We start from the raw sequence: 20,973 nt of genomic DNA, 5'->3' as shown, positions 1-20,973 counted from the left end.
CTTGGGAGAATGCTCCAGTTTAGATACTAAAATTTTTTTGGAAATAGCTCCCCAAACAGTTGTCACCCTTTAACATATTTATAAGAACTGAATAAAACAAATTCAGAGAATTAGGATGCTTTTATCTGACAATTTAGGAAACTACAAGTTTGAACAGAGAATGGTGGCAGTCTCATTCCTGACCTCTGTTTCTTGTATCTACTACTTAAGGATTTGGGGTATGTGTCAAGAAACCTTATTTTAACAAAGATAACAGTTAAGGCTTGGGCATACATCACTGTGGACAAGATGTCTAGTATTTCCACCGGTCTTTGGCTCTCTTTTAGTCCCCTGCTTTTTATTGTGGAGTATTCAGACTTCAGGAAATGTGAAAGGCAGTAAAATAAGCCTCTTTATACCCTCTGCCAAGATCTGCCCCTCCCCGTGCCCCTCTCCTTCCACTCTGTGTCTCCCTCTCTCATATGCACATCCACTTTTTCTTGCTGAGCCATTTCAAAAGAACAAGGTGAACCTTTAAATAGCTTAGCATGCTTTTCAGGAGAAAAACAAAGGACTCTTATATAACAACACTATTATAACACCTGACAATATTAACATTAGTATTAATATTCTGATTACCCCAGGTTCAAAGTGTTGTTTGTAGTTGTTTTTTGGTTTGTTTGTTTATTTTGTTTTGCCAATTCAGGATTCAGTTAAATGTCACCCATTGCATTTGCTTATCTGTAGTATTTTTTTTAATCTAGGTAGGTTCTCCATCTCTTTCTCTCTTTAAATAAAACTAATCTTTTAAAAAATAATTCAGGCAGATTATCTTATTGAGATTTGCACATTCCGGATTTGACTGAAATATTTCCTCATGTTTAGGTTTAGGTTAAAAAAATTATCCAAAAGTACAAAATGGGCCACATGCCCTATATTTCATTTTCATTTCATTGGGTGACACTTAATGTTAGGTTGTCCTACTTTGGGTGATAACTTTGATTACTTGGTTAAGGTGGGGACTAAACTGTGGGTGTACTTTTAGTATTCTCTTGGAAAGTTTTCAGGAAAAGAATCTTTAATAATAATTATTGCTATTGACTCTTACCCGAATTAAAACAGAAAGAAAGAAGATGAGTTTTTGTTTTATTTTCTATTAGAAAAAAAGAAAGGAAGGAAGGAGGGGGCGGGGGGGAGGGAGAAAGAAATAAGAGCGCTCAGGTTTCGAGGGGCCAGAACAAGAGTCCCCTTTCTGTCTGTTTCTCCTCCACAGGGTGAGGGTTTGGGACGTCGCTGCCTGTCTCGCTGTGGGCTGGCTTTAGCAATCAGGCCGTCTCTTGGCATGGCGTCCAGGAACTCTATTTTAAGGTGTGTCTATGAAGTAATGACAGATTTTTACATCCTGTGTGTTTGTGTTGTCCTGAACACAGTAGTCATTTTGGAAAGTTTTGTTTATAACCTTTGTTGAAATCTTCGTAGAATTTATATCAGAATCTGAGCTTATTCTTTTGCATATCTTCAGCCGTGACTCATCTTTATCCTGTGAGGGTGAATTTGATTTTCATAAATAGCAAAGGACCTTTCTGTGCCAAATCTGATTAATAAGGTCATACTATTTTAGGCAGAAGAGAAGTATAACAACAAAAATAAGACTGCTTTTCTTAAGAGGCTTGTATAATGTCAAACATTTACCAGTGTTAGGAGCTGTAGACAGCCCTGCTGGCTTTAATGGGCTGACTCCTAAGTGACCTCTAAAGGCCAGCACTCATTCTGCTTTCAAGTCTAGTACATTCATGAACACACCTCATGCACTGCAGTCTTATTTCTTTGTACTTTAAAATGTATTCAGTGACCCTTTACTTCATTTTGACTAATTAGGGTGTTTTGGAAGTTATTTGTTCACAGGCCATATGTTAGCTGCTCTAGAGGAAATAGATAAAAATATAGACATAGATGACTCAGCAGAGTCAGTCCCCTTGGAGTATCCATCTAAAATCTGGTAGGAGAGTTAAACATGTGTACGAGTATCCTAACTGCTGTTATAAAGTTGTTGAAATCAAACAGGAATAAGGCAGCTTGAACTGGGAATCGTGAGTTTGAGAAGATGCTATGGATTCTGTTGGCTATAATCCTCAGTTTATAAGACCTGCAGTGTGGGTCCCCAGCACTTCTCTAACCTTCTCTCCTATTGATGCTCCCTTTGCTCACACACTGTGTTCCAGGCATATTTATTCTCTTAACAAATACTCATTGAGCCATGCACTGGTGTAGACACTAGTTATATAGCTGGAAACAAACAAGGAACGATCACTAGTGCTGTGCAGCTGATGTTCTAGCACAGCGACAGTAGATGTGCAAATAATAAGTTGTGAATTATGGCAGAAGTGCAAAATGCTGTAGAAAAAGGGGAAGGGGTTTGAGGAGAGTTGGGAGTTTGCATTTTAACATAAAGGGTCGGGAGTTCCTGTTGTGGCTCAGTGGGTTGTGAACCCGACTAGTATCCATGAGGATTTGTTCCTTTTTCTGAAATGCTCTCCTTTTTATCTGACAACTTGGATCCCTGGCCTTGCTCAGTGGGTTCAGGATCCGATGTTGCTGTGAGCTGTGGTGTAGGTCACAGACATGGCTTAGATCCCAAGTTGCTTTGGCTCTGGCGTAGGCCGGCAGCTGCAGTTCCAATTTGACCCCTGGCCTGGGAACTTCCATGTGCTGCATGTATAGCCCTAAAAAACAAAATATATAATAATAATAATAAAATAATAAAATAAAATAAAGGGTCAGAGGAAGCCTCATTGAGAAGATAACATTTGTGTTAAGACTGAGAGGAATTGAGGAAATTGTCAGACAGGAAGAAGAGCATTTTAGGCAAAGGAACATCCAGGATAAAGGGCTAAGATGAAAGCATGCCTGGAACATTCACTTAATCACTGTACCCATAGCAGACAGGAGGATGAGAGTGGTTGGAGATACCGTCAGGGAAGCGGCAGAGGAATAAGAGCATAGAGGCATTACAGCTGGTAACCTGAGTGGAGAAGGACCCACCGGGTTATTACCAGAGATGCCGTGTGATCTTAGCATCTCTTTTAAAGATTTAAAAGATTTTTAAAGATTTTCCTGGTCACCACGCCAAGAGTAGACATCAGTAAGGCCAGGTTAGAGGCAAGAGCTCGTTCCTGCTAGGAGCATGTTGCTGTAGTTCAAGAGTTTTGGCTGGAGCACCGAAAAGGGGGAGCCCTGGGAACCAGAAAGTACCAAGGAGATTGCGAAGAGTGAGGATCTCAGGTAGGGGACCCCACAAAGTTGTTTTTTAACTCCTGGACTCACTGCTGTGGTGGACGTGTGTGTTTCCGGTGCTAAACAGCAGACCAAACACTGGAGAATTTGAACCAAGAGGTGGACTATTGCCCAGATCTGAGACTGGCCAAAGGCCCTGAAAACATAGCTAATGCTGAAACCACAATCCACGGAAGGCTGGTTGGAATGTGCAGCCTGGATATAGCCAAGTTGGTCGAATGCTAAAACAAAAATGTCCAGGCCAAAATTACTTAGCATGTGAAGAACCCAAAAAAATCTCAACTGGTATGGGAGAAGATGATTAACAGATGTCATTTAGAATGACGGGTGTTGGAATTATCCAAGATTTTGAAGCAGTTAGTACTTCAAGAAATAAGGGTGAACTGTTTCTGTTGCCTTCTCTTCACGGTGTTGGTGAGGGAGAGCTTCCTTTCCTAGGTTTCTGGGGATGGCCAAACATGTGATGCCTGCGTGACACTAGACAGATGTGATTGATTAGCAGCTTCTTAGTCACATATACTTATGGCCCTGGGGAGGGCACCACATGGCATGCAGGACTACACGGGGGTTGTGCTTGGGAGCAGAGTGAAAAGATGGAGGCAGGCTCTATAGTGATAAGAGGGTGGTGTGCTTCCTGGTTCCTTAGGGAGGATGTGATTGGTTTTGTTTGAATAATTTCACAGTTTGGCAGGAACTTGGAACCCTGTCCCCAGGGCTCATTAGGAACGATGCCCAATCTTCTTGATGAGGTGGGTTGTCTGTCAAGGGGACTTAGTCCATTGGAACAAAGTTGGGAGGAGAACTTGTGGTCAGGCCGTTTGTGGGTCGCCTGGTTTCCCTCGGTGCTAAGCAGCACATGGTATGGAGCCTTAATTTTAGGCCTCACGCACATGAACAAATGGAAATGCAGAAGGTTTCAGAATAGAGATAACGGAAGAACGAGTGAACTTTCAGTTCTCCCAGTCTAAGAAACAGAAAACCAAACAAAAAAAACAGAATAAATGAACAGAACCTTAGGGACCTATAAGACAGTAGTGAAATGGTTAACATTTGTAGCATGAGAATCTCAGAAAGAAAGGAGAAAGACTGGCTCAGAAAGGAAACCGTTGAAGAAATAATGGCTGGAGATTTCGCAAATTTAGTGAAAGACTTACACTAAGGATTTAAGAAGCTGAGTGAACATACACAAGATAAGCCCAAAGAAATTCTTGACCAGACACATAATCAAAATGCTTAAAACTAAAGACCAAGACAACAATAATGATCTTGAAAGTCAGAGGAAAATAGCACGTTGTTTATAGGTACAGTGATTTGAATGACTAGATTCCTCATCAGAAATAATGGGTTCCAGAGATAAGTGGAATGACATGTCTAAAGTGCTGAAAGGAAAGAACTGCCAACCCGGAATCCTGTATCAAAAGAAAATGTCCTTTAGGAATGAAGGTGAAATAAGGCTATTCTCAGAGTAAGGACAATTGCAGAGGACCTGGTGTGATGTTGTTGAAAGGACAGACACATTGAGCTGTGGAACACAACAGAATCCAGGAAACAGACTCATGCAAATAGGGCTGATCGATATTGGACAATTCCCACAGGCAATTCAGTGGAGAAAGTGTTAGAAAAGTTGGACGTCTATGTGCCCCCCCCCCAAATAAAAAGAGAACCCTCAACCTAAATCTCACAATTTGTACAAAATGAACTCAAAATCATAAACTTAAATATAAAATACAGGAGTTCCCATCATGGTTCAGCAGTTAATGAACCCGACTAGCATCCATGAGGATGTAGGTTCTATCCCTGGCCTCGCTCAGTGGGTTAAGGATCTGGCATTGCCCTGAGCTGTGGTGTAGGTCACAGTTGCGGCCCAGGTCTGGCATTGCTGTGGCTGTGGCCTAGGCCAGGGGTGGCTACAGCTTAGATTTGATCCCTAGCCTGGGAACATCCATATGCTGTGGGTATGGCCCTAAAAAGACAAAGAAATAAATAAATATGAAATATAAAACTGTACTCTGAAGCTTTATGAAGCCAGAAACCATCTCTCTCATTCTCATCACTGGAGACCACGGGGCCAGTAGTCATTCAGCGAGAATTATTAAACATGTGAATTGTAGTCAAATTGGTTCTAGAACCCCTTGTGGATACCAAGATCCATGGATGCTCAAGTCCTTTATATACAATGGTGTAGTGTTTGCTTATAACCTATGCACATCCACCTGAATATGTATATACATATTTTTTGTCTTTTTGTCTTTTCTAGGGCTGCACCCACGGCATATGGAGGTTCCCAGGCTAGGGGTCTAATTGGAGCTGTAGCCGAGGGCCTACACCACAGTCACAGCAACACGGGATCCGAGCTGCGTCTGCGACCTACACCACAGCTCATGGCAATGCCGGATCCTTAACCCACTGAGCGAGGCCAGGGATTGAACCTGCAACCTCATGGTTTCTAGTCGGATTCATTAACCACTGTGCTACTATGGGAACTCCTCTCCTGTATATTTTAAATCATCTCTAGATTATAATACCCAACACTATGTAAATGTTATGGAAGTGGTTGTAAATACAATGTAAATGCTATGGAAAGAACAGTTGACCCTTGAACAACATGGATTTGAATTGCATGGGTCCAGCTTCTATATAGACGTTTTTCAGTAAATATATAATCAGCCCTGTGTATTCATAGGTTTCGTATCCATAGATTCAACCAACTGTGTATGGAAATTTCTGTCTGAGGTTGATTGAATCGAGGGTCTATAAGCCATGGATACACAAGGCCAACTGTATTCATTACTGTGCTGTTTTAGAGAAGGAGCTTGAGCATTTGCAGGTTTTGGTACATGTAAGAGCTCCTGGGACCAGTGCCCCCTCACACCAAGGGTTGACTCTAGGATCACTGAAGAAATCTAACAGGAAATTAAAAAATACCTAGAAGCAAATGACAACGAAGATACGACACTTCTCCATCCGTGTTAACACTTCATGGATGTGCTTGTGACTAATCGTCTTCACTAGATTAACAAGACTGCAAGCTTCTTGAGGACAGGTGACATGCCTTTAACATCCCCCATGCCTGGGAGCACCTAGCACGGGACTGTGAACCACACTTTTAGTGAAGGATCATTAGTTTGTTTGGGGTTGGGCGGAATCACATTTCTTAAGAGAGAGAAAAAGTATTTGCAACCTATAGTTAAATGTGAATGATGTAAATATATTAAAATCAGCCTTTATGAATCAGTAACATAGGACAAGAAATCCGATGGAAAATCGGCAAAGAAAATAAAGAGTAAATAAAAAAAAAACCCATCAAGTTTGTGATCACTTATTATAGCAGCAGTTAGGAAGGGAATCAAGCAAATTAAAAAATGAATACACTAAAAAAAAAAAAGAAAAGAAAAAAAGGGTTGATTAGTTACCAGCATGAGATAAATTCAAGATTTACTTTTTGACACTTTCTGGAATTTTTTTTTTTTCTCTGAATGCTTTTGATTGGAGGAAATTCATTGAATCTGTGGATTCAGAGGGCCAACTGTACTGCTACTGGAGGAAACAGAATGAAGTTAACTTCAAAGACAGCTTACACGAAGTAAATTGGAGAGTTATTATTATGGGAATATTTTCGTATGTATCAAGTTAAAATTAAGTTTTAAGAATCACCTGAAGTAGAGTGGACAGCAGGTGCTGAGAACAGCGAAAAGAAATATATAAAAAGTTCATAAAGGCAGGCAAATTAATATTGCATATATAAAGTCCGACAAATGACAGTTCATTTCTCCCATCTTTTAAAAATAAAACTGAGTTTTCATTTCACAAATCATCCATTTTGGTGACTGGTTTTTGAATCTCTAGTTCCTGTAACATGCAAAATAGAGTGTGAACCGTTCAGACTTGCCCTCAGTTCATGCCCCTGAGCATTTGATAAAGTACACATCTCAGTCCAATGATAACAGGAAAGCTTGTTTGGAGCAGTAGCATTAAAAGTGCATTCTTTTCACTCACACACAGTGAATTTACTCACTCAGCAGTGATGTTTGTGATTGAATGGCTGATGAGCAGCCATCTCCACCTGTGGGCAGAGGCCTGGTTCATGGGAGGAGCTCTCGGCTGAGCCTCTCAGGACTTGCATCCCATCTCCCTCACTAATCTGTCTTTCATTAGACAAGTTCTTTCTGCACTTTATGTCTCACTCTCTTTTGTAAAGTGAAGGTAATAATAATGTCTGTACCCACAGAGCCAGGGTGAGAATCAGCAAGGGTAGTACGTGTGCTGATAACATCACCTGGCACATTGTCAGAAATGACACTTCATTGTTATTTGTGTTGTTACTGTGTGCTTGCTTGCTGAAATTTTTCTTGTTTTTAAAATACAACAGGACTTCCTGTTGTGGCACAGCGGAAACAAATCTGACCAGGATCCATGAGGTTGCGGGTTTGATCCCTGGCCTTGTTCAGTGAGTTAAGGATCCGGCGTTGCTGTGAGCTGTGGTGTAGGTCACAGATGCAGCTTGGATCCTCCATCGCTGTGGCTATGGTGTAGGCCGGCAGCTGTAGCTCTGATTAGACCCCTAGCCCGGGAACCTCTGTATGCCTCAGGAACTGCCCTAAAAAGACAAAAGACAAAAAATACAATAAAATGAAGTACATCATCTCTACCAAGTTATTATGGATGTACAATAAACTGTATATGTTTTTAGCATATGGTTTGTTAAGTTTTGACCTAGATACACCTATGAAATCATAACCACAGTCAAGATAATGAAAATTTCCATCACCCCTAAAAGTTTCTTTCATGCAACCACTGAATAACCCACTTTCTGTCACCTAAGTTAGTTTTCATTTTCTAGAATTTTACATAAATGTAAAATCATTTAATAATCATTACATAATCATTTCTTTGCTTGGCTTCTTTCACTTAGCATAATTATTTTGGTATTCATTTATATGAGTTTCAATAGTTAATTCCTTTTTATTGCTGAATGGTATGGCATCGTATGGATGTACCACAGTTTGATTGTCTGTTCACATGTGGATAGACACTTGGCTTATTTCCAGTTTGGGGATATATGAGTAAAGCTGCCGTGAACATTTGTACACAAGCCTTTGCGTGGACATATGCTTTCAGTTATCTTGAGTAAATGGCTAGGACTGGAATGGCTTCGTCTGATAAATGTATGTTTGCATTTTAAATGAACTGTCAAAATGGCTTCCAGCTTGGTTGGACCAGAAGGCTGTGAGATTTCCCACCAGCAATAATGCAAATTCCAGTTTCTTTTGCATCCTCACCAATGCCTGGTATGCTCACCAATGCTTAGTATGATTTTAGTCCTCATGGGTGTCTGGTATCTCATTGTGTTTATAATTTTCATTTCCCTAATGTCTTTTTGAGCTAGTGAGCATCTAACTCTCTTTTTGAGTTCGTGTTTTCATTTCCTTCAGATAAATTCCCATGAGTGGAATTGCTGAATCATATATTAGTTCTGTTTAATTTTTTGATGACCCTCCATACTGTTTTCCATACTGGCTGTGCCAAATTATATTTCCACCAACAGTGCTCAAATGTTCCCTTTTCTCCATATCCTCACCAACACTTGTTATTTAAAAATTTTTAAAATGATAGCCAGTCTAACAGGTGCAAGGTTGCATCTTATTGTGGGTTGTTGTTTTAAGTTGATAATAACTTAAGTTTGAGTACATTTTATTTTATTTTAGTCTTTTTGTCTTTTCTAGGGCCACACCTGCACCATATGGAGGTTCCCAGGCTTAGGGGTCTAGTCAGAGCTGTAGCCACCGGCCTATGCCGGAGCCACAGGAATGCGGGATCTGAGCCGAGTCTGCAACCTACACCACAGCTCATGGTAACGCCAGATCCTTAACTCACTGAGTGAGGCCAGGGATCGAACCTGCAACCTTATGGTTCCTAGTCGGATTCGTTAACCACTGCGCCACGATGGAAATTCCATGTCTGAGTACATTTTACATCTCTGTATTTTTATTCATCTCACATGTTTTATTTTCTTGTTTTCTTTTTTCAGGGCTGCACCTGCAGCACATGGAAGATCCCCAGCTAGGGGCGGAATTAGAACTGTACGTGCCACAGCCACAGCAACACCAGCTCCAGGCCATGTCTTTGACCTACAGCACAGCTCACAGCAGTGCCAGATCTTTAACCCACTGAGCAAGGCCAGAGATCAAACATGCATCCTCATGGATACCAGTCGGGTTCTTAACTTGCTGAGCCATGACGGGAACTCCACATTTTATGTTTCTGATGTCACGTTTTTCATTTTTTTATCTTGTGTATGCATTAACAAGTTATTATAGTTATAAATGCTTTTACTATTTTTGTCTTTTAATCTTCATGTTAGCTTTATGAGTCATTAACTTAGTACCTTTGCAACTTTAGTTTATCCTAAATTTTATATTGGCATTTACCATTAAGATTTATACTTTCATATGTTTTCCTGTTACTAAATAGTTTCTTTAACACTTTTTTTTTTTTTTTTTTCTTCTTGGCCAGTCTAGTTGTGATGTGCTCCTTTAGCTTTTACTTGTCCGGAAAACACTTTATTTCTCCTTCATTTCTGAAGGACAGCTTTGCTATGTGTAGTATTCTTGATTAGAAGTTTTTTGAATACATCGTGCTCATCCCTTCTGGCCTGCAAAGTTTTTGCTACCAAATCTGCTTATGGGGGTTCCCTTGTATGTAGCAGGTTGTTTTTCTTTTGCTGCTTTTGAAATGCTCTCTTTGCTTTAACTTTTGAGACCTTAATTATAATGTGTCTTGGTGTGAGTCTTTCTTGGTTTATCTCTTATAGAACTCTCTGGGTTTCCTGGATCTTGATGTCTTTTTCTATCCTTTAGGTAGGGTTGTTTGTAGCCATTATTTTTTCAAGTAAGGTTTCTGCCTCCTTTGCATTCTCTTCTTTTTCTGGGACCCCTGTAATATGAATATTAGTATGCTTCATGTTGTCCCATAAGTCTCCTAAGCTTTCTTGACTCTTTTCCATTCTTGTTTCTTTTTTGTTGCTTTGATTGGATGAGTTCCACAACCTTGTCTTTGAGTTCACTGATCCTTTTTTTTTTTTTTTTTTTTTTGTACTTCATCTAGCCTTTTGTTGAATCCCTCTATGGTATTTTTCAGTTCAGTTATTGTATTCTTCAGCTTTATCACTTCTACTTGTACTGTCTTAAATTTTCTGTCACTTTGTGGGAGTTCTTTCTTTTCCTGTTCTTGTGAGCATTTTTAAAACCTATTTTGAACTCCTTTTTCAGGAAATCACTTGTCTTTGTTTTATTAAGGTCTTTTTCTGAGATTTTACATTGTCCTTTTCCTTGGAATACATTTCTATGTTTCTTTAACTTCCTTGACTGATGTTGGTTCTTGTGTATTAGATAAAACAGCCACCTCTCCTAGTCTTGGAGACAAACTTTATTGTTCAGCCCTGCCCTAGCTCTTTATTGTCTCTCAAATCTTTGGTGGTTTTGCTCAAGCATCCTGCTTTATTCTTAGTGGCTGAGGGTGTGCCAGGACCTGTCAGTGTTTCAGAGGGGATATTCTCTGGATTCTAGCTGATTAGAAGCCAGACCCTCAGGCAGTAGCTTTTAAGATATGCAAACATACTTCTTTCAGGGGAAGACTTGGAGAAGGGCATTTCTGTTTGCTCCTTCTACACTGTGCCTTTGGGTGATAACCGGTTAAGAACTGTTTCTTTGTTTGCCGTTGTCCCTTTGAACCATTAACGCAAGGCCACCTGGTCAACAGATCCAGGCTGTCAAGTGATAGTCTTCTAGGTGGCAGCTACCAAGGCTGGGGTGACAGATGTGTGCACAGGGTTCTTTCTCAGAGACAACAGAGACCTGGGGCAGGGCAGATGGAAGGTGGGAAGATGGCACCTCCCTGCCTCCTTTTCTCTGGAGAGGATTGTAGTAGTCAAAATTATAGCCCTTTGATGCATCTTTAATTAGAAGCTGCCCTTCAGGCCACAGCTATGAAGGTAAGCTTATTGGCCTCTTTCTCTGAAATACCAGCCCTTTCATTTGGCTTCTTCTCCATTGTGCCATGGGGTGTATAGCTGGTTAAGAACTTTTTATTTGTTAGTCTTGTGGGACCCATGAATATAAGCTCTGTTGGTCTCCAGAGCCTGACGATCAAGGGGTATTTCCTGGGCGACATCTGCAAAAATCTGCCAGATGTGTGTCCAGGCTCATTTCTGGGAGATTCTGGTGACTTAGTGTGAGGCAGAGAGAGTGCAAAGATGGAACCCACTGATCCCACTGGTCTTTGGATAGTATTACAGCAGGGTTCTAGATGACTTTCAGACTAAAGCCTCAACATAAGCAAATAGGCCTCTTTTACACAAAAACTGGGCACTTTTCAGTCAGCTGCTCCTGCACTGGGTTCTGTAGGGGTTGCCAGGTGAGTCTGTGTGAGCCTGGAACTGTTTCTCAGTTTATTATAGCTGTCACTCTCATTGACATGAAGCTGTTGACTTTCAAAGCTAGATATTTTGGGATTTCATCTCTTAGGTGCTGGGCTTAAAAGTTGGCATGCCTGGTGTGGGATTTAAATCCTTCGTTCCTCAGGGAGAATCTTGGAATTATGAATTCACTACCCTGGGAGTGGGGTCATTGGTGCTTCAGCCTCTCCTACCTGAGTGTGGGTTTTTTCTATTTTGTCCAATGTGAAGGAATTGCTCAGGTAGTTCTGGGGTTTCTTTTAAAGGAAACTGTTCCTTATTTAGCAGTAGATTTGATGTGTCTGTGGAAAGAAGTGAGTTCACAATCCTTCTGTGTCGTCATCTTGAACTAGAACTCATTTGCATTATTTTTGTCAAATGACTGAAAGCTTAATCAGAAAACTTCCATACACCTAGACTCATTATTGCTATTTTTCCACTTACTGTAATCTCACCAAACTACTTCCAGGATCTAGATTACCCACAAAAGTGAGATCAAACTTAAGAGTACCGATCTTAAAAGGCATTTGGCCTGGGGATTTGAAAGGACCACCTTAACTTTGAAACAGATTCACCACTGTTTATAGCCGTTTGTTACTTGGAGATGTGCCCCATCTGTTATGGTTGTGGCGGAGCTGGAAACCATCCTGTTAGCATTCAGAGTTCTTGTCTTTGTGTGTAAAATTGGCTGTTACTAAATAAGCTTTTTGCTGCCTATAGGATTACACTGCTCAACTAAGATGTGTTTTTATGGTCACATGTCTCACCTCCCTCTCTTATTATTGTCATTTTATAGTGGCAATTTGTGAATATACTTTTTGACCTTTTTGCTTTTTAGGGCCTCATCTATGGCATATGCAAGTTCTCAGGCTAGGGGTTGAATCAGAGCTGCAGCTGCTGGCCTACACCACAGCCACAGCAGCACGGGATCTGACCTACACCACAGCTCATGGCAACGCTGGCTTCTTAACCCACTGAGTGAGGCCAGGGATTGAACCCCCATCCTCATGGATACTAGTCAGGTTCATAACCTGCTGAGCCACAACAGGAAGTCCACTTTTTGACCTTTTCGATCACTAGTTATTATAGTCTGTAGTGTCAGCCCTGTTGTTGATGCTGTTGTGTGTGGCCGGTTGCCAGCAGCCAGTTTTGCTCTTAGACTTTCTTTCCCTTGTCTTCTACCTTCTGCTGCCTCTTTCCTGATACCTCACCATTAATGTAATGTTAAAAGGAAAACATATAATCACTATTAATATAATTTAGTGAGATAAAAATAATAATGGCAGGCAGTTTGGAGCAGTTCAGAATTGAATTAATCTTTCAGCTGTTGACAGATTTTTTTTTTTTTTTTTTTGTCTTTTTTGCCTTTTCTGGGGTCGCTCCTGTGGCATATGGAGGTTCCCAGGCTAGGGGTCTACTTGGAGCTGCAGCCGCCCGTCTACACCAGAGCCACAGCAATGCGGCATCCAAGCTGCGTCTGCAACCTACACCACAGCTCACGGCAATGCCAGATCCTTAACCCACTGAGCAAGGGCAGGGATTGAACCCGCAACCTCATGGTTCCTAGTCAGATTTGTTAACCACTGAGCCACAATGGGAACTCCTGACAGATTTCTTCAAAGCATTTGCTTTTGCTGTCCCTTAGTTTTGCTTAAATCAATAGGGAAATTATTATTCCAAATAAGTAACTGTTGTTAATGGTTTGGTGCCTGTCATTTCAGAAATTTTAAAGTGCATCTACCAATACATTAATACAGACTTATGTATATTTTTTTTCCTAAAAACACGATTATATTATACATTCTGTTCTCAGACTTGGAATTTTTTGATTTAATAGTACATTTTAGGTGTCTCTCCTTCTTGTCTTACAACTTTAGTGTAAAAAAAAAAGCAAAAAAAACCCCTGTGGTATTTCATACCACCATAAAGTGTTTTCTTGGCCTTTCCTCTGAATCCTATCCTACATCCAGAATCCTATAAAGGAAGTATTTTGACATATTGATAGTGTTGAATTTTTTGATACTTGAATTAGATTTTCTGTTATTGAAAGAGTCTAGCTTTCTTGGAATGAACTACTCTGGTAATAATATAGTAACCTTTCATGCTTAGTGATATTTCTGGATTCTATATATCTATATTGGAATGGTATTTTGCATCCAATTTTATAGAAGAGATTAGTTTGAAGTTTTCCTTCATATGTTGTCTTGTAAGATTTTGGTAGCAGTTAAATAGAAGCATCTTAAAAATGACCTGGAAGCTTTATTATCTGCTGTCTGGGATACTTGAAATAATACTGGGGTTAAATAACACCCTTGAAATTTTGTATTAATTTTACTTTTGTGTCCTGATGCATTTTGTCATTTTAAAATTCGCTTTTAATAATTGACACTTCTTGGGCACTATAGTTACCTAGATTTTCAAATGTATGGGTATAGACCTGTATATCATGTTTTCTTATAATTCTTTTTATTTCTTTTCATTCTTGGGTGTTTCTCTTTATTAAAACCTTAATTCATATTTTTGTTTTCTTCTCTTTCTCCCTACTTGCTTTTCCACAGAACCAGCTCTTAGGTTTATGGTGGGTTTGTTTTGTTTTTTCCCCCTTAACTATTTTTCTCTTTTCAAATTTTTGTCCTAATTGCTCTTGTGATAATTAATTCTACTTTTTCTTTGTCTCAGTGTTTTCATTGCTCTTTTTTAAAAATTCAGATATTTACTTGGTTTGTCGTCATTCTTTTTTTTTTTTTTCTTATTGTCTTTTACAGGGCCAAACCCGTGGCATATGGAGGTTCCCAGGCTAGGGGTCTAATTGGAGCTGTAGCTGCCAGCGTACGCCAGAGCCACAGCAACATGGGATCCAAGCCAGGTCTGTGAACCTAAGCCACAGCTCACAGCAATACCGGATCCTTAACCCACTGAGCGAGGCCAGGGATCAAACCTGCAACCTCATGGTTCGTAGTTGGATTTGTTAACCACTGAGCCACGACAGGAACTCCTGTCTTCATTCTTAATGATGAAAATGTTTGTATTTTAAAGCTAACTTTGGCTGTCTACTGTTCATTTTAATGTAACACTTAGATATTTTCTAGCTTTGCATGTTATTTTTATTTAATTTTAATCTTAGAGTAGGGTTTTAGGGTGTATTTCTGTTTGCTTGGTTTTTTAAGTTTCCAAGTTATTTTTAGTGTGATTTCTAGCTGCATTACTACATGTTCAGATAATGTTTTCTATAGCGCTACTTTTTTGGGAAGTGATTGCAGCTTCATTTTATATAACAGTTGTATTGGCCAGTGTTGTTATATGTATTCCACAGCCGTTGAAAAGAAAGCACCCATTTCGTTTGTAGGGTTTAGATACAGTTTACAAAATACATTTTATTTATTATGTTCTTTTCCAGTTTTTGTGTATTTGAGCTGTCAGAGTGAAGAGAGGTAGGTTAAAGTACCCATTGATACTGTATTTCCTGTCAATTTCTTGTTTTACTCTCAAGTTTTCTTGTATACCTGGCCCTTGAACTACCAGGGGTTAGTGGTGCCAACCCCCCAGGCCGTGGGAAATGTGTGTGTAACTTTATAGTTATATGCAGGTTCCATATCTGCAGATTCAGCCAACCAAGGATCACGTAATACTGTAGTACACATTTACTGAAGAAAATCCCCATGTAAGTGGGCTTACACAGTTCAACCTCTATTGTTCAAGGGTTAACTGTATAAACATTTCAATTCCATGTTTTTTTGGTGCCTGGAGATGTCATGTGTCTCATTACGGTTTATACCATTTCATCAGGGTGACATAGCACATACTCCTATTTTCCCATGACATGTTTTTGCCATGAATTCTCTTTGACCTTATTGTGGTATGTTGAACCCTAATTCATTTGAACATCGTTTGCCTGATGTGTCTTACCCAGCCTTTTATTTTCTGCCTTTGAGTTGGTTTGTTATACGTGTTTATGTATCTTGTAGACATATACGGTTTGTAGGAACTTTTCTAAGAGATAATTTTATTCTATTTTTCACATTATTTATTTCAGTAAGAAATCCCATATAAATAAGTTTAATAGGCCCAGTGTCTTTTAGACTTACTTCTTGCTCAGCTCTTCTTGAAGTGAATTGTTTTTGCTTTTTGCCACTATATATTGTGCCAGATTTTGTTTCTATGGTACTGTGCGTAGGTTCAATATTTCCCTATATTTTTGTGTATATTTATAAGATACTTCTTTTTTAAAAGTTTTGTGTTTTATTACTTGCAATTTTTTTTTGGATGTGACATTGGCGAAGTCAGCCAGTTATCTTTATGGAGTTTCTCAGAAATAATCTTGGTCTGCTGGTGTGGTATGGTTGCCTATATTAGGAAATTATTAGGTATTGAAAACAATTTCTTATTTAATTTTACTGATTCTTATTTTTTTCCAAGCTTTGAAAATATTGATAGCATTATGAGAGCTACAATTAACTTACTAGGATACATAAAGAAAATTCACATTTGATACTGGTTCTAGCTATTATTTTTCCTTTGCATAAAAGATTATTTAAAACTTTTAAAAAGCATGAAGGAGTGCTTTAGGGAAGCTATTTTGGTCCTAGTCTCAAAGGACAGATTGCTATTCCTTTCCCACCCTAATGAAAGTAGGTCACTGGCTTTTGACATGTCTCCATGATGTGAGATTTATTTGATGTTCAAGTGCACTGTCTAGAAATAGTGATGCAATGTCAGCAAGGCCACTTTTCATTTCATGAACATAATTTCCAGTGCCCTGGAATTAATTTATTTCTTGACCTGTTAGTGGTTACACTTGGTCATGAGCATTTCAGAGGAAGAGGAAGCGTCTGGAAATGGTCATAGTCACCCTGTTAGATGATAAATTATGAGGTTTCTGTTCAGCTTGAAGATTTGACTTGTTGACGTTGATATCTTATGAAAAGCAAGGGGATATTTTATTAAGCAGACTTTTACCTGACGCCATGGTACAATTTGCATCCTGGCCTGGCATCTGGCTCATGTGGTCGAGAAAACTCACCTAATACATGTATTTTTGAATTCTGTTTTTCTGTGGCCAACTTTAAACTTGATTGGGTTCCCTGCTCCATTCATTAGCCAGAAGCAAATACTTGAAAAACAGGGAGTAACCATAGGACTCTTCTGTAATTATCTGTAGCACCTAATTGTCTGTAGGTCCTAAAATACCTGATATTTTAAATGAGCTACTTCGAAATCAGTTATGCATCAGTTCAGTGTTTTAGAAAGACATTGATAAAATATGTGAACTACCATAAAACTGGTAACCTCATTGCATGTGGACCCTGGAATGGACGGAATCCTCACTCAGGGGCCTTGGGAAAGTGACTTGCCTCTCTGTGCTTTCATCTCCCAATCCATAAAGTGTGATAGTCATCATGAGTATTTTATAATGGTATTATGGGGTGAAAGGAATAAACGGACATGCACTTTAAAGGTATTCTGGTAGGTAATGAGGACTCAATATGTGTAGTGGTTTAGTTTCTCATCATCAGTATCCTGCCTAAGCTGTTTGTGTTTATAAAGAAAGGTCTTTTTTTCTCTCGCTCCTTTTGCCCCTTCCTTGCTTAGCAGATTGTCCCTCTATTCTGTGTGGTTAGGGGTACCTGCTCCTCTTCAATTCTGCCAGAAGGGCAAGTCTTGGGCATAGCGTCATTTGCCTTGCTCAGGAAGTGTATTCCAATGGGGTTTTCCACATAGCCTAGCTTAATTGAACAGCAGCTTTTCCAAACTGTAGAATTAAAGCGTAAAGCTTGGTAAGGCAGTTTTGTGGATTTGGGCGTATTTTCGGTGCTTCAGTTTCATATATTTGTCTGTTTACTAGATGTTTTTCTTCTCTGCATTATATAAAGTTCATTTTCATCTTATCATTAGTGTTAATTTACATAGGTTTATTTAGTATGGATTTAAGTTATTTATTTATTTCACTTTTTTTTTTTTCTCCTTAGGCCCACACCTATGGCATATGGAAGTTCCCAGGCTAGGGGTCAAATAGGAACTGTAGCTGTCGACCACATCCATAGCAATGCCAGATCCGAGCTGCGCCTGACCTATGCCACAGCTGACGGATCCTTAACCCACTGAGCAAAGCCAGGGATTGAACCCGCGTCCTCATGAATACTAGTTGGATTCGTTACTGCTGAGCCACAAATGGAAACTCCTAAGTTCATTATTTTTCAGAAACTTAAATTATGTTGAGCTGCCAGTCTCATATTTACTTTGTTCTACCTTTGTTTTCATACACCTGACTTTGCAATTATAAAATTTTAGCGTTTATTCATCAGTTTGACAACTTTGAGAATTCCGTGAAAAATCCACATTGTAGGATCTGAGAAGATTTGGATGTTTTTATTTAGCGCATGTTAAGATCACATCATTAGGTACTGAAATAAGAACTTTATAATATCCTGTCCTCTTTCAAGAAATTCGTTGTTAAAGGATAAACTGAGGCATAGTAAAATTTTAAGAACTTTGTCAGAGCAAAAAATCGATTTGAACTGGGTTGTCACAGGCTAAAAGTGGTTAGCACTATGCCAGCAAGAGCTTTAGGGAAAGACTTTTATAGAGAAAAAGTAGAGGCAAAGTAAGGAAATTATTGATTGGCTGTATAACTGAAAGTCTGTTTGGCTGTTTGTGATTGGTTGTTCTTAGTGTTTTGATTTTGTAACTTTGAGGCATTTACTTTGGTTTGCTTACATAGGCCACCAAGGTATTTAGAGCCACCCAGCCTAACGGCCTCCTTGTTTACCTAGTTCAACAAGTTCTATCTCTTTGCTGGTTTGATTATGTCCTCCATTCGTCCTCAGTAGAACTGAGCGCTAGCAGGAAAGGAACTGGGCAATTTTGTTGATCCCTGTGACAGCAACATCTAGCCCAGTGTTTGTCAAGTGATAAAGTGATAGCTGCTTAATAAATATTCCTTGAATGAAATAAATTGGCTTTCTTTGAATGTTTCATTTTCTAGGATTTTTAGGAGGTATACCCAGAAATTTTATACACACACACACACACACACACGCACACACGCACATATACATATTTTTTAATGCGTTTCTACTGGTTACCTGTGTGTTTAGTACATTTGTTTTCTGCTTCTGTTGCTTTCCTTATTGTAGTTTGTTTTTAACTAGACATGTTTCAGTGCCCTTTGGGGACAAATTCTTCAGATTCCAAAAACATGTAAAAACTGTTTCCCTGCTTTGAATGGCAGATCTTGAGAGGGGCTTCATAGGCCTATCATTTGAACTTTAAGAAGGCTGAGGAAGAAAGGAACAGATTGTGTTTCTAAAACTCAAGCATACCTGGCCAGCCCTTTCACACCTCTGAGAAGAGAGAAAAGAAAGTAGGTTAAGATTCAAGGTTTTTTTTTTTTTTTTTTTTTTTTTTGTATTTTGTTGGCTGCACAAAATTAAAGCTGCAGAAAAAAAAGAAGTGTTAAAGAGCTCAGACCCTTTTAAAATGCAAGAACTGAATTTTCATGAGTCAGTGGTTGCTCTGTAACTAGAGCAGTCAGCCCCTCCCAATCTGGTATTTGGGTCACTGTGCAATTATTTTTTGCTGATTTGCCTCATGAATGTACACACACGCATGTTATTTTTGATGCCTTGAAAAACATTTCAGTTGAGCTATAGAGACGTAGAGGATTTAAAACACTTAGTTTGGTGCCTTTATTTTGTGTAACTTGAAATAAATGTAACATTTCTAATGCCAGTTGATAGTGCAGAAATCTAAGTTGTTCAAATATGTGAAATTTAGCATATTCATTTTAAACTGTTCTCACATACAGTGGTAATGAACCTCACTGACACTTTCTTCCTAGTCCAGTTAGCAGAATCCTTTGTAATGCGGATATTAGGAGAAATAATGCATTCCACAGAAGAGCTTTTCCCCTGGTATTTATACCAAGTGAAGTTTGTTTACATCACTATTGTAAGGTACCTTTTGATTTTTTTTTTTTTTTTTTTGCCTTCCCAGCATCTGAATCCCTCCTTCTAAATCTGTGGGTCCCTGCCGAATAGATTTTGGTGGGTATGTGCTAGCAGAGGTTTCTGCCTAGGGTTTCGAGTTTGAAGCTTGACTTTCAGAGGGTAGGACAGTGCAAGCTTCCTTCTGGCAGTGGTGTGGGGGCTTTGTCCAAATCCTGGGAGGCAGTGTCCTTACTTAGAAGTAAGCCTCTCTGCTGTAGGCTGGGACTGGCAGCCTGGCTTATAGATCTTACAGGTCTGTGAGATATATTCATTTGTTTATCTTTTTAGTATTTTATTGCGTTCTTATTAGGTACCTGATACTTGTAGTGGCTGGAAAAATATAGCATTAAATAAGAGACCAAACCCTTGCCTTCATGGAGTTTATATTTGAGGAGGCAGACTGATAAATAAAATATCTAGTCATGTTAGGTGGTAATAAACGTGGTGATGACAAAATTAAGCAAGAGATGAGAGAAGGCGTGCAAAACCAAAAGGCCATGAGAATGAGAGTAAGGGGTGATGTGGGAGGGTACAATGAGAAGTCCGTATGGTCTCACCCGCAGAGGAAGGGAGAGTGCTGGAACCCTCGCTCCGTTTCTGGAGAAACAGTTGGGAGGTCCAGGAAGGAGCAAGGTGCTCGCAGAGCTTCTGGACCACTTTGATTCTGGAGATGTGCTGATTGGTGCAGGACGGTGATGGCACAGATGCACAGATAGATAGGCAGAATTTTCAAAGAGCAGCCTGAATTCATTTCAGCAAGTATAGGTGTAATGAGATTAAGTGTGTGTGTGTGTGTGTGTGTGTGTATATATATATATATATATATATATATATATATATATGCAGTCGTTTGTGGAATATAGTTTAAAAAGTACATTCAGTATGAGTTAGCATTTTAAATACTTTACTATAAAAATTTAAGCACCTTGTCTGTTAAATCTAGACCATATGGTCATTGTCTAGTGTTTGTATTAGTTATCTTACCATACACAAAGAATGTGTAGGAGCACTGGGTTTTAGAGTAACATAACCTCTGGGGGAACTGCTGTGGTTTTTCCTTCTGAACATCCAAAAAAACATTTCAACTGATGCTTATATGCTAGCACAATATATGTCGAAAAGTCTAGGCATTGTAGAAAATGAGAAGCATAGTGAAGATTGTATAATTCGTTATGAAATGACTAATATATTTTATGCAGAAAAGCTATAAATATATCAATTGTTGAAGTTATTGTCATAGCAAAAATTCTACTGAATGTCAGG

The 20,973-nt window shown here is 39.2% G+C and overlaps 1 protein-coding gene across 2 annotated transcripts in view; it reads left to right on the top strand.

Annotated features, from left to right (window-relative positions):
* The window catches only part of AUH (AU RNA binding methylglutaconyl-CoA hydratase), a 147,874-nt gene that overhangs the window by 66,190 nt on the left and 60,711 nt on the right, over positions 1-20,973 (top strand). The window lies entirely within an intron of this gene.

This window comes from Sus scrofa, chromosome 14, assembly GCF_000003025.6.
Source record: "Sus scrofa isolate TJ Tabasco breed Duroc chromosome 14, Sscrofa11.1, whole genome shotgun sequence".
In the NCBI taxonomy this organism is placed as follows: Eukaryota; Metazoa; Chordata; class Mammalia; order Artiodactyla; family Suidae; genus Sus; species Sus scrofa.
Note: the sequence above shows the minus strand (reverse complement) of the source record. Positions and strands in the feature narration are given on the sequence as shown.